Source organism: Ursus maritimus, unplaced genomic scaffold (assembly GCF_017311325.1).
Source record: "Ursus maritimus isolate PB19 unplaced genomic scaffold, ASM1731132v1 scaffold_28, whole genome shotgun sequence".
NCBI lineage: Eukaryota > Metazoa > Chordata > Mammalia > Carnivora > Ursidae > Ursus > Ursus maritimus.
The window spans coordinates 16,839,850-16,855,195 of NW_024425341.1; the positions used below are offsets into that span (position 1 = coordinate 16,839,850).

At 34.7% G+C, this 15,346-nt stretch overlaps 1 protein-coding gene across 4 annotated transcripts in view; it reads right to left on the reverse strand.

Annotated features, from left to right (window-relative positions):
* Nucleotides 1-15,346, reverse strand: part of TUSC3 (tumor suppressor candidate 3) — a 221,527-nt gene that overhangs the window by 172,924 nt on the left and 33,257 nt on the right. The window lies entirely within an intron of this gene.

The following is a 15,346-nucleotide window of genomic DNA, read 5'->3' on the forward strand; positions in this document are numbered from 1 at the left end:
GAATGACAGGTGGTAAATCCTAACTCAAACAGTTTTCATTTTAAACAAAATTTTAAAACAATGAAATTCATAACGCGGATAATATATATATATATATAAGTACTAATGACTTATTTAAATATCACTATATAATAATGCTCTGACCATGCTACTGGCATGAGAAAATGTATTTTATACCAATTTAGTAAGTGACGAAGATTGTTTATAAGCACATTAATACATAACAAAGAGAGACAAAATGAGGAGACAAAGGAATATATCCCAAATGAAAGACAAGCACAAAACTACAGCAAAGGAGGTAAAACAAAGATAAACAATAGGCCTAACAAAGAATTCAAAGTAATGGTCATAAAGAGACTCACTAGACTTAAAAAAAAGAGTGGAGGATCTCAGTCAGACCTTTGGCAAAGAGTTAGGAAATATAAAAAGAAACCAGTCAGAGATGAAGAAGTCACTGACTAAAATAAAAATACACTAAGGGAATCAATAGTAGATTGGAGGTTGCAGAGGAATGGATATGCAATCTGGAAGACAGGGTAATGAAAAGCAATAAAGTTGAACAGCAAAAGCAAAATACAATAGGAACTGAGAATAGGTTAAGAGAACTCAGTGACATCATCATGCACAATAACATTTGCAGTATAGCTATCGCAGAAGGAGAAGAGAGAGAAGCGGGCAGAAAACCTTATTTCAAGAAATAATAGCTGAAAACCTCCCTAACCTGGGGAAAGAAACAGACACCCAGATGTGGGAATCACATAGAGCCCGAAACAAAATTAACCCAAAGAGGATCACACCAGGACACATAATAATTAAAATGGCAAAAAGCAGTGATAAAGAGGGAATTTTAAAAACAGCAAAAGAAAATAGTTGCATACAAAGGAAACCCTATAAAACTAGTAGCTGATTTTTCAGCAGAAACTGCAGGCCAGAAAAGTGTGGCATGATATATTCAAAGTGCTGGGGGGAAAAAAAAAATCTGTAACTAAAAATACTCTACAGGGTTATCATTCAGAATAGAAGGAGAGAGAGTTCCCCAGGCAAACAAAAGTTAAAGAAGTTCATCACTATTAAACCAGCCTAACATGACACATTAAAGGGAATTGTTTGGAAAGAAAAGGCCATAACTAGAAGGAAATTATGGAAGAAAAAAATTTCACAGGTAAATGCAAACATATAACAAAGGTACCAGACTAACATAAACTATTTTGAAAGTGAAAGCACAAAAGCAGGGGTGCCTGGGTGGCTCAGTCAGTTAAGCATCTGCCTACAACTCGGGTCATGATCCCAGCATCCTGGGATTGAGTCCTGCATTGGGGTTCCTGCTCAATGAGGAGTCTGTTTCTCTCTCTGCCTCTCTCTCTCTCACTCTCTCTCCCCCCCCCAAATAAATAAATATTTTTAAAAAACACAAAAGCACGAAAATCAATTATATCTATGAAACTCAGTCAAAGGATTCACAAAATAGAAGGATGTAAAATACGGCATCATATACATAAAACAATGGGGGGATTAAAACATAGTGCTTTTTACAAAGTTCAAATTTAAGCAACCATCACCTTTAAATATAGACTGCTATACACATAAGATGTTATATATGAACCTAATAGTAAACACAAATCAAAATCCCATAATAGATACACACACAAAAAAGAGAAAGGAATCCAAGTATAACAATGAAGAAAGCCGGGGCGCCTGGATGGCTCAGTCGCTGAGCATCTGCCTTCGGCTCAGGGCGTGATCCCAGAGTTCTGGGATCGAGCCCCACATCAGGCTCTTCCGCTGGGAGCCTGCTTCTTCCTCTCCCACTCCCCCTGCTTGTGTTCCCTCTCTCGCTGGCTGTCTCTCTGTCAAATGAATAAATAAAATCTTAAAAAAAAAAAAAATGAAGAAAGCCATGAAGGCACAAGAGAAGAAGAAAGGAACAGAGAATTTCACAAACAAATGAAAAATGAGTAACAAAGCAATAAGTACATACCTATCACCAATTACTTCAAATGTAAATGGGCTAAATGCTCCCAAATCAAAAAACATACAGCAACTGAATGGATAATAAAGCAAGACTCATCTACACACTACCTCCCAGAGACTTGTTTCAGACCTAACAACACATGCAGATTGAAAGTGAGGAGATGGAAAAACATTTATCATGCAAATGGAAGCAAAAAGAAAGCTATGATAGCAATGGTTATATCAGACAAAATATACTTTAAAACACAAATGTAGCAAAAGACAAATAAGGACACTATATAAGATAAAGGGAAAAATCCAACAAGAGGATATAACAATTGTAAATGTCTTGCACCCAACATGGGAGCACTTAAATACATAAAGCAATTAACAGCCCTAAAAGGAAAAACTGACATTAATACAATAAGAGATGAAAACTTTAACACTGCACTTACATCAATGGATACATCATACAGACAAAAAAATCAATAAGGAAACACTAGCTCTGAATGACACATTAGATGAGATGGACCTAAGAAACATATACAGAACACTCCATGCAAAAGCAGAATACACATTCTTTTCAAGTGCACATGGAACACTTTCCAGAACAGATCACATGTTAGACCACAAAACCAGTCTCAATCAATTCAAGACTGAAAGCACATCATGCATCTCTTCTGACAACATTATGAAATTAGAAATCAATTAAAAGAAAAAGTCTTTAGAAAATATAAATACATAGAGGTTTAATAACATGCTACTAAACAGTGAATGGGTCAACCAAGAATCCAAAGGGATAATTAAAAACACATGGACAGAAATGAAAATGAAAATAAAAACACAACAATCCAAAATCTTTGAAATGCTGCTAAAGCAGTCTAAGATCAAACTCTGTAGCAATACAGACCTACTTCAAGAAATAGGAAAAATCTCAAAACAACCTAACCACACACCTAAAGGAGCTAGAAAAAGGAGAACAAATAAAGCAAAAAGCCAGTATAAGGAAGAAAATAATAGAGGTTAAAGCAAAAATACATGAAATAAAAACTAAAAAAGGCAATAGAACAGATCAGTCAAATGAGGAGCTGGTCTTTTAATAGATAAAACTGATACATACACCTTTAGCCAGATTAAGAAAAAATGGGGGGAGACTCAAAATCAGAAATGAAGGAGGAGAAATAACAACTAACAGGACAGAAATACAAAGGATTATAAAGGGAATACTATGAAAAAGTATATGCTGACAGACTGGATAACCTAGAAGAAATAGATAAATTCCTAGAAACATTAAGAACTTCTTAAACTGCTTCAAAAAAAAAAAAAATAGAAAATTTGAACAGACATGTACTGGCAATGAAATTCAATCAGTAATCAAGCAACCCCCAACAAAGACAAGTTCACAATCAGATGTCTTGACAGCTAAATTTTATCAAATATTTTTTAAAAAGTTAATATTCTTCTCAAACTATTCCAAAAAATAGAAAGAAAACATCTAAATTCATTTTACAAGGCTAGCATCACCCCGACACCAAAACCAGACGAAGATTCTACAAACCAACATCTCTGATGAAGACATATACAAAGTCCTCAACAAAATACTAGCAAATCAAATCCAACAATACATTAAAAAAATCATTCGCCATCATCAACTGGGGTTCGTTCCAGGAATGCAAAGGTGGTTCAATATCCACCAATCAATCAATGTGATACATCACCTTAACAGAGAAAAGGTTGGAAAATATATGATCATGATCATCTCAACAGATACAAAAGAGCATTTAACAAAATACAATATCCATTCATGATAAAAACTGTCAACAAAGGTTTAGAGAGAACTACATTTCAACATAATAAAGTCCATATATGAAAAACCTGTAGCTAATATCATATTCAGTGGTGCAAAACAGAGCTTTTCACCTAAGATCAGGAACAAAACAAGGATGTCCACTCTCACCACTTCTTTTCAACACTGTACTGGCGGTACAGTGATGCAGCGATCAGACAAGAAAAAGAAATAAAAGGCATCTAAATTGGAAAAGAAGAAAACTGTCACTATAGATGACAGGATCTTATACATAAAAAACCCTAAAGACACCACCAAAAACTAATAGAACTGATAAATGAATTCAGTAAGGTGGCAGAATACAAAATTAATATGCGGAAATATGCTACATTTCTATAAACTAATAATGAAGTGGTAGAAAGAGAAATTAAGAAAATAATCCCACTTACACCTTCACATAAAAGATTAAATACCTAGGAATAAACTTAACCAAGAATGTGAAAGACCTGTAATCTGAAAACTATAAAACATGGATGAAAGAAATCAAAGACTACATAAACAAATGGAAAGATATACCATGCTCATGGATTGGAATAATGATCATCAAAACGTCCACACTAGCCAAAGCAATCTACAGATTCAATGCAATCCCAATCAAAATACCAAAAGCATTTTTCATAGAACTAGAACAAATAATCCTAAAATTTATATGGAACCACAAAAGACCCCAAATAGCCAAAGCAATCTTGAAGAAAAAGAACAAAGCTGGAGGTATCACAATCCCAGATTTTGAGATATACTACAAAGCTGTAGTAATCAAAACAGTATGGTACCAGCAAAAAACAGACACACAGATCAATGAAACAGAAGAGGGAGCCCACAAATAAACCCACGCTTATATGGTCAACTAATACAACAATGCATATAAAAATATACAATGGGGAAAAGACATTTCTCTTCAACAAATGGTGCTGGGAAAATTGAACAGCTACATACCAAAGAATGAAATTTGACCACTTCTTTATACCATACACAAAAAAATGTACTAAAGACCTAAATGTGAAACCTGAAACCATTAAAACTCCTAGAAGAAAACACAAGCAGTAATCTCCTTGACATAAGCCACAGAAACATTCTTCTAGATAGGTTTCCTAAGGCAAGGAAAATAAAAGCAAAAATAAACTACCAAAACTACACCAAAACAAAAAGTTTTGGCACAGCAAAGGAAACCATCAAAACAAAACAAAACAAAAACACAAAAAGGTAACCTACTGAATGGGAGAAAATATTTGCCAATGATATTCTCATGGAGTTAATATCCAAAATATATAAAGAACCTAAACAACATCAATTGAACAAAATATTCTGATTAAAAGTGGGCAGAAGACCTGAATAGACATTTTTCCAAAGAAGATGTATGGATGGCCAACGGATGAAAAGTTGTTCAACGCCACTAATCACGTGGAAAATGCAAATCAAAACCACAATGGGATATCACCTAACACCTGTTAGAATGGTTAGAATCAAAAAGACAGTAACAGGGGCGCCTGGGTGGCACAGCGGTTAAGCGTCTGCCTTCGGCTCAGGGCGTGATCCCGGCATTATGGGATCGAGCCCCACGTCAGGCTCCTCCACTATGAGCCTGCTTCTTCCTCTCCCACTCCACCTGCTTGTGTTCCCTCTCTTGCTGGCTGTCTCTATCTCTGTCTAATAAATAAATAAAATATTTAAAAAAAAAAAAAAGACAGTAACAAACATTGACAAGGATATGGAAAAAAAGAATCCCTTGTGCACTGTTGGTGGGAATGAAAACTGGTGCAGCCATTATGGAAAACAGTATGGAAGTTTCAAAAATTTAAAATAGAAATACCATATGATCCAGTAATTCTCCTACTGGGTATTTAAAACCAAAACGTCAGGGTGCCTGGGTGGCTCAGTCGTTAAGCGTCTGCCTTCAGCTCAGTGATCCTGGAGTCCTGGGATCGAGCCCCATATCGGGTTCTTCTGCTAGGAGCCTGCTTTTTCCTCTCCCACTCCCCCTGTTTGTGTTCCCTCTCTCTCTGGCTGTCTATCAAATAAATAAAGTCTTTAAAAAATAATAATAAAATAAATAAATAAAACCAAAACATCCATCAGTAGATAAATGGATAAAGAAGATGTGGAGTGTGTGTGTGTATGTGTGTTTATATACATGTCTATTTATAAATATATATTACTCAGCCATAAAAAAATGAGATCTTGCCATTTGCAACAATGTGGATGGATCTAGAGGGTGTAACACTAACTGAAATAAGTCATACACAAAGACAAGCACTGTTTGATTTCATTCATATGTGGAATTTAAGGAATAAAATGAATAAAGAGAAAAAGAGACAAATAAGCAAACAAAAAACAGAATATTAAATAGAGAGAACAAACAGGCGGTTGCCAAAGGGGAGGTGGGCGGGGTGATGGTTGAAATAGATAAAGGGAATTAAGAGGTACAAACCTCCAGTTACAAAGTAAAGAAGTCAAAGAGAGAAACTGTAGAGCAGAGGGAATACACTCAGTAAGATTTTAAAACTGCTGATGGTTGACAGATAATGACTACACTTATCATCCTGAGCACTAATATATAGAACTGTTGTATCATCATGTTGTACACCTGAAACTAGTACCTCAAAAAAAATTTTAATACACTGCAACATACAAAAATAGTATTAGAAAATACATTCTTATGCTTCATGGTTGAAATGATTTGAACATTTTATTTTAGTAAAGCCGAGGCTCACATAAATAATAATAAAACTTTTCTAAGTAAAAGTATAAGAAATGGTTGAGTCCAAAAGCTATTTCAAATTTTTAACAAATACATCAATTAACTGCGAGATAACAAAATAAAAACAGTGATGAATATCTGAGTGGAAAACATCAAAGATCAAAGGCATACACCAAAGAAGTCTCTGGTGAACCTAAAATTAGTTTTAAATATTATTTACCTTTTAAATGTTAAAACTAAATAAGAACATAATTACCTCCTTACCACACCTACCAAAATAATGGTTCATACCATTATGAAATGGTATTAAGAGAAGGCTATAAATTTCTGGTCCATCTACTTAATTTTGCAGGTGAGGAATTCCAGAGAAACATCAGAGAAGAAAAATGACTTCCGAAAAGACTCAGAGTCAGTTAATGGCAAAGCTATTTTTCAAGCTCAGCTTGGTATACAAAATTCAAGGTTGTGTGTGGCCTCTACCACTGCCATCATAAAGTAAATTCTTCATTAAACAAAATCAAATTTTGTTAAAAATATGCAGTTCCAGTTATCTCAGAATACACATGCAATCATTCAGAGAAGGCAAAATTTACACTTTTTAATTTGTTATTAGTGTGATTAAACATTTCATTAATAACAGTGAGGGGAATTTCACAACTTCTTTATTTGAATGGATCAATAATTATAGATTTATCTCCTAAGATGTATCTTCACAGAGGAGAAATCAACAAAATAAACTACAAGTATTTTGGAAGTGGTAAGGGTGTGTAACTTTTTATACACCTGATTTATTGCCAAAAGATATACAGAAATCAGTTACATATGGTCAAGGAGTAGAGGTCCACAGAAGAGTGAGTGTGGGAATGTTTCTCATGTGAGTATCACAACAGTTGAAGAAACAAAATATTAAAACCTAAAGAAAACAAAGACATGAAAAATAAAGCAAACTACACTATTAGGATTAAGAAAAATTAACAAAAATAAGAAAAACTATAAACTAGAGTAGAAATGTAGCTTCTTTCTCTATCCCATCTAGTACACTAAACACATGTACAAGTGACTCCTGAACATGGGTTTGAACTGTACAAATCCACTTATATGTGGATTTTATTGATAAATACAGTATAGTACTATAAATGTACTTCTCTTATAATATTTTCTTTTCTTGAACTTACTTTATTGTAAGAATAAAGTATACAACTTATATGACATACAAAATATGTAGTAATCAACTGTTTATGTTATCAGTAAGATTTCTGGTCAACAGCAGGCTACAAGTAATTAAGTTTAGGGGAGGTCAAAAGTTATACACAGATTTTCAACTGCCCAGGGGGTCAAGTGCCCCTAACTCTGGCATTGTTCAAGGGTCAACTGTACTAAACTAGTAATTATATAACAACATTCTCATGATTTAGAAAAACAAACTTACAAGAACTTGGGTATACATAATTAAGTATTTTGGGATAAACTGGAAAGAAAATCTAGGATGACTACTCTTAAAATTGAAATATCCATAAATGTCATCCATCCATTTTATTACAATATAATATGTGGCTGCCCTAAATCTAAATCAGAGAGTTTAAACAGAGAATTAATGGAGTTGAGTCTAAATCAAGACAAATAGGTATCAGGAATTAGAGATACATTAATGATAAAGTGAAATTTATCCCACCAACACGAGCAAGTTTACCTTAAAGAGAACTTAAGTTTATCAATTCTTTGCTATTCTATCCTTACTTGAGACAGTGAGATCTTATACTCATTTGCACCTACATGGAAGTCGTTTTTTCCCCCCCAACTTTTCCAAGAGTCAGAAGAATTCAGATCATGTCTTATCTCTATCATTAACTTGTGGTGGGATACTGACTGCTATTGCTTACGTTGCTTACGGCTGTTCACTTGTTTGTAAGGTGATGATGATGATAGTAAGTGACCTACCAAGAAGCAAATATTCAAATCTGTATTTTTTTCATCTTTTTTCCAGCAGTAAAGGTGTTTCTAAAACTTTTTTACTGTCCCTTTCCAACTTCATTCAGTTTTGAAACTTTCAATTCAAACTTACACATATTGTCCAAGTCATCTAAGGCTGCAAAGCTTGGGATTATACATAGAATTTTAACATGATCTAACAAATATGGGATGTGATAACATGAGCTTAGTGATCCAGCACACTACTTATGAATCCCAAAGTGGCAGCAGATATATTTTCTATCTCATAGTAAATTTAATGTTAATTTAAAATTTAATTTTTAATTACCTACTAATGACCTTATGTTAAATTAACTCTGCTCCATACACTTTTCCTTCCCAAACTTCATCCTTATGTTTTGTTACCTTTAGAAATAAAACTGCCAGTTATTTTACCAGCAAAAATGGGTTTATTTGGAAATAGCAGAGAGCAATTCAAGACAAGCAAGCTAAGGCATAACTATAAGCAAGTCCAACAAAGGAGAGGAATAAAAGGAGGAGGAAGCTGGGAGAGGTTGTTCTGAAAGAAAGTCCACTGGAGATAAGCAAGGATTCAGGGTGACAATGGTTTATCATTCATTGAGTTGCAGGGGGAGCCATTTCTTAAAGGTGATTCAGTATACCTGTTTCCCTGTTGAGGCCTGTAAATGATTTTTTCCTGTTGAGGATTCTTCGCTTGGAAGGTAACTGAAGGACTGTTGGAATCTGTATTTAACAATTCTTCCTATAATTGACATTTGAATGGTAGGACTCCCCTTCTACGCTCCCCATTATGGCCTAGCAACTCTATTTTAGTGAGGTTTGTCGTTTTTAATTTTCACAGTTTCTAACTGATCAATTTACCAACATCAGCACAGATTCTAATCTTAACCCTATTCTATTTTTTGAAGCCCTGCTTCTCAACCTTTAATGTGTATATGGATTACCTAAGGATGGTTAAATTGAAGATTCTCAAAAGGTCTGGAGTGTGAGTCCAAACTGCTACAGTTAAACTCCCAGGTGAAGCTGATGCTGTCAATCTATGAACCACACTTTGTATAATAATAGTCAAAATACTAGCAACCTCAAAATAATTACCTGGGGAAAAAAGTTTTGTTTCTGAAGCAAAAACTTAGAAACTATGTTAACTTGAAAACAATAAAGTCAACTACTTATAATAAAGAAACTCAAACACTTAATGAATCTAGAACACTTTTTAAATAGTGGTATAAATATTGCATTTACACCTAATTATGCTACAAATGCTATCAACTTACAACAACTTTGGTAATGCAGTTCAGTTGAGAGACTAAGTGATCTAAGTGTCAATTCTATTTTAAACACCTTGAGCAAAACTGCTTTACAACTGTACTTAAACTCTATTCAAGAACTTAAAACCCTACTTTGAGAAATCTTCCTTGCACCACGTTTCTGTAGGAGGGTGAAACAAGATATACCTTTCATAAGGGCTATTCAAAAGCCATGGGGGCGGGGTGCCTGGATGGCTCAGTAGGTTAAACAGCTATTCAAAAGCCATGGGGGCGGGGTGCCTGGATGGCTCAGTAGGTTAAACAGTTAAGCGTCTTGGTTTCGGCTCAAGTCATAATCTCAGGGTCATCGATTCTAGGCCAGCCTCAGGCCCAGAGCTGAGTGTGGAGCCTGCTTAAGATTCTCTCTCCTTCTCCCTCTGCCCCTACCCTTAGCCTCCATAGCTCGTGAGCGCGCAATCTCTCTCTCTAAAAATAAAATAAAAAACAAAAAACCATGGGAGTATCATTTAAGTATGAATGACAGATCCTTTTCTTCGTAATATAAAAGACAGAAATAGTAATAAAACTGAATGTTATAAGAACACATTAAATGGGAAAAAAGTACATTTCTGGCAAGCTAATACAGGTATACCAGAAAAAAAATTTTTTTAAAATAAACTCAAGATCAGGATAAATGCAGAAAGGCCAGTGTAAGGAATAAAGCCCATAAACATACCTTCAGTTTGTGCCATATTTACCAGTAAACCAGGACATGAGTAGTAAAATCTGAATATACAGTCAGTTGATCATGAAGTTTCTGTTAAGTAATTGTTTCAGCATAAGATGAAAAACAGCTGCTACAATAGCAAAAAGGACTAAGAAAGTCAGGACAATTTGATATTAAAAAAAGCAGTGTTTTTCAAAGTGTAACTCCCCCAACCAGCAGTAGTTCCCAAACTTTACCACGCTTCAGAATTACTCAGAGCGCTCATTTTTTTAAATTAAGAGTTTTAGTAGGTCAGCATGGCCCAGGAATTTTCATTCTAACAAGCTCCTGATCAAAAGACCACACTGAGAAGCACTGCATTCGACTGCTGTCAGTATCCATCAAATACCTATCGACTCTGCTCCGCAGCTACCTCTCCATGTCAGCACTGGCTTCACAGCAATAGACGTGTTTGGCCCCGAACAATGTATAGTATTTGCTACACAGATGACTTGCCTCCTACTTCACGGAGAAAAGTGAAGCCATGTTATTACATAAACCCTTCGACTTCTCAGACCTAAATCATTTACATCCACACTAATTACTCTAGACCTCCTGATCCAAAGGTATGTGTCCCACAAGGGACACAGAAATCAAATCATTCTAGGGCCCTGATTAATCATTTAGCCTTCTACTAACCCCCCTTCAACCTTCGTCATGTATCACTGGCTTCTATTATGTTCTTCCTGTAGACAAGTTCTAGCCTCTCCCATAAAAAACAAAACACTTGTCATTTGAGCGCATATTTACTTCTAGTTAACTGTGTTCTTCCCTACCTCCTGCTCTTTAAAAAGTAATGTTCAATTGCTTCTACCTTGAATTCACTCCTTAATCCACAATACTCAATCCTCTACACTTAACCACTCACTGAAACTGTTCTTGACAAACTAAAAATGACCTGGCAAATCTGATGGATACTTTTCTGGTTTTAGTTTATTTGAACATAGTATTTGGCACCATTAATCACTCCCTCATTAAGATGCTTTTCCTAGTTTCCACACATCACCCTCTTCCTAGTTTTGTCATTCCACCCTCACTAATTTTTCACAGCATTCTTCACTGTATTTTTCCCCCCTGAATTTTTTTTTTTAGCCAACTGGTCTCCCCAGTCTCTATAAATTCCCTGGGTGATCTCATCTATATTCATGGCTTTATCAGCTTACACATTTATAACACCACTTGTGGATTCCAAGTCTACACCTATCTCCTGAACCTTAAATGAAGTTGCCAAGGACTTCATATGCCATGTGTCTAAAGTTGAATTCATGCGTACCCTAATTTAATTCCCACAGTTGTATTCCTAATCCCAGCGAATACATCAATTGCCTAAGCCAGAAACATACAATCCCTTCTACAGTCCCCATTCTCCTCCATTCCTATAGCCTAGCAGCCATTCCACCTCCTAAAACATTTGGCTCTATCCACTTATCTCCTTTCTTTTTATCATAATATCTTAGGCTTCACTAACTCTCCCAAACTAGTACTTTCATAGCCTTGACTGGTCTTTATTCTAAGAGTATTATATTTAAAAAACACCTCCAACCCCAAATCTTTTCTATACTACTGTGAGTTATCGTTCTAAACACAGATATGTAGTGTCTCACAAATCTGTGTATTATCCTTCAATGTCTTCACATCTCCTACAAGGTAAATTTCAAATACTCTGTATTAGCATTTCACACCCTTCAAGTCTTTTCCATTTTTGCCTGTCCATCCTCACCTCACATTAATCCCAACAGAACCCTGCACATGCAAAAGGCCTCACTATTTGAAATTCCCTGAACTCATATTTTCAGATTGTTGTACCTTTGCGGAATGCTGTTCTCACCAGCTGAGATTCTCCATTCTCCTCCCTTCACCACCACCACCCACCTACCCACCCACTTCAGATCCAAACAAAAGCCTCCACCAAGATGTCAAACTCCTCATTAGTTAAAACTAAATTCAAATACCTAACTCTGAAGCCTTTCCAATTCTTACTATGCAGAGACATGGACTTACTCTTATCAGGTCATAAAGTGAATCTACCTATCATATTATTGTTATTAGTATTTATATAGGTCTCTCTCACTAAACAGTCTCTGAATAGGATGCTTTCTTTGCCTTTAGATTTCCCCCAAACCTGTAAATTCCTCCAACTGTGCTAGTACACATTTAATGAATGAGCAATAAATTATTCAAAACATATAAAAGTATTATAAGACAATTCTTGCATGTAAGTAGAATCTTTTTCCACTTTTACAATACAAAAACAAATACACTATCCTCCTTGATCAGTTTGCCTTTAATTAAACTTGCTGATTAACAATTTTCCAACTACTCACTGACATATCAAAACATTTGTCCTCTACTCAAATTAATGATAATATGTTTATGAGGTTCACAATTGAGACTGTTAAAGAAAATTAAATGTTTAACATCAATTAAGCATCTAAATATTTTTAATTCCCACAAGAAATATTAAACAGTTGTGCCAATGTATTTGATCACACTTTCCATAAGTAGCTGTTTTTAAGAGCATTTTCTGGCAAACTACTGCCCCATTAGTAGAAAGGGCAATCTATTTATATACCACTTGTCATGAAATCAGATTAAGCATATCCACTTACTAAGATTATATTCCCCTTTCTTCTTCCCATTCCTGATTTTTCCTTCCTAAAAATGTATTCTAATCATTTAAGAGAAGTGTCTTCTCAAATAAGATGGTTTTTTGGGGTTAGAATATAGAAATGGTTATGCTTCCTATAATGTACCATTTTAAGAGTTGTCCAATAACCAAAAAAATTTCCTTTTTTAAAAACTAATTCATCACCATTTCCCTTCACAAAAGGATATAACTGGCATTGGAGTAGATGTAATTTAATTAAGCCTCCCACACAATATGGCATGTACAATATCCTGACAATTGATCACTGAAGGTCAATACTTTTAATAAAAATTAGCTTGCTATCTCAACAGGCACAACTCATTTCAAAACGGTGATAATACTTCAAAATTTCTTCTTATATTAAGTCCATACATTTACTCCTGTAATAACCATCCACTGAACCTAATTTTGCCCTCTGGAGCTACAAAAAGTACATCTTAACCATAGAAGATACATTGTCAAATATTTAAATGGAACAATAATGAGCCTTTATCTTTCATTTTCTAAGTTAAACTTGCCAGATTATTTCCAATATTCCCCAAGTAATGTGGTTTTCACTCTCTACCATCTCTGTCAATCTTCTCTGCACTGGCTAGAGTTTTCAAATCTAGTGTTTTACTTGCTCTTCATTTTATTACAAAGTGAGTACGAATTGAAACAAAAAACAACACAACTTAGAAAAGAATCCATATAGTACCAAATCTTATAGTTGCTGTGACTAAATATTAAATGTTTAATGGACTACAATTAGTAGAAAAATCAGAGCACTAAGTTTATATTTGTAAAGTGCTTAAAAACAATGTCATATAGCAATCTACCTAAGCGTTTGGCAAATAAAATTAACAGATCCATTGTTCATTATCTTTGTAGTGGTAAAGAACTTTATCTGAAATATGTGTGTATAATCAATGTAAGAATAGCCTAATTACTACTGGATTTTTTAAAAATTCCAGTATAGTTAACATACAATGTTATGTTAGTTTCAGGTGTATGATTCAACAATTCTATACATTACTCACTGCTCATTTTACTACTGGATTTTTAAAAACATTTTCACTTTCTTAAATGTCAAATTGCTAAACAATGAAGTTTAAAAATCGGCCAAAAACTGCAGAGCACTATGCCTAATCTTCAGTTATAACCCAAATTAGGATCACAAGATCAAAAGATGCAAGAGATGCTATTGAGACATTCAAAAACATCTTTAAAAAATAAAACATTTCCTCTTCAATTTCCAAGATCAGAAGGAATGTAAGGCAGGTAGCAGCAAAAGAGAAACCACATCAGCAACTCCTACCAGAAATGTTCATTGCTATTAACCTATTCAATTGGCATTACCTAATGCTTCCCATCTATGAAGTCAGAAAACACATTTTAGACATGTAAGGAAACACAGTATAGGTTGTATCTTAATACAGCAACATAGTCAGATTTTGTCTCATTCACAACTGTTTCCAATTGGTGCTTAGCATAATCTTTTTTTGGGAGGGTGGGGATAATATTTAAAAGTACTTTATTATAATAAGAACACTTAACATGAGATCTACCCACTTAAAATTTCAAGTATACAATACATTACTGTTGACTACAGGTACAATGTTGTACAGCAGATCCCTAGAATCTACTCATGTTGCTTAACTGAAATGTTTTGCCCATTGATTAGTATTCCCCATCTCTCCCCTTCCCCCAGCACCTGACAACTACCATTTCACTCTTTGATTCTATGAACTTGACTATTTTAGATACCTCATCATAAGTGGAATATTTGTCTTTTGGTGACTGGCATTTAATTTAGTATAATGTCCTCAAGGTTGGCCCATGTCCCATATTCCCTCTTTTTCAACGCTGAATGTATATACCACATTTTCTTTATCCACTCATTTGTCAATGGGTATTTAATTTTTTTCTACATCTTGGCTGTTGTGAAAAGTGCTGTAATGAACATGGGGGGGGGTGCAGATTTTTTTTCAAGATTCTGATTTCAATTCCTTTGGATAAAAACCCAGAAATGGGACTGCCATTGGAGGAACGTCCATACAGGTTCCATAGTAGCTATGCCATTTTGAGTTCTCATCAACATTGTGCATTTCTATACACTAACAGTAAACCGTATTTAAAAATAAAATTGGGAAAACAGTCCCATTTACAATAACACAAAAGACAGCAAAATAGTTAGGAATAAACCTAATGAACAAGGTGAAAGACGTGTATACTCAAAACTACAAAACACTGATGAAAGAAA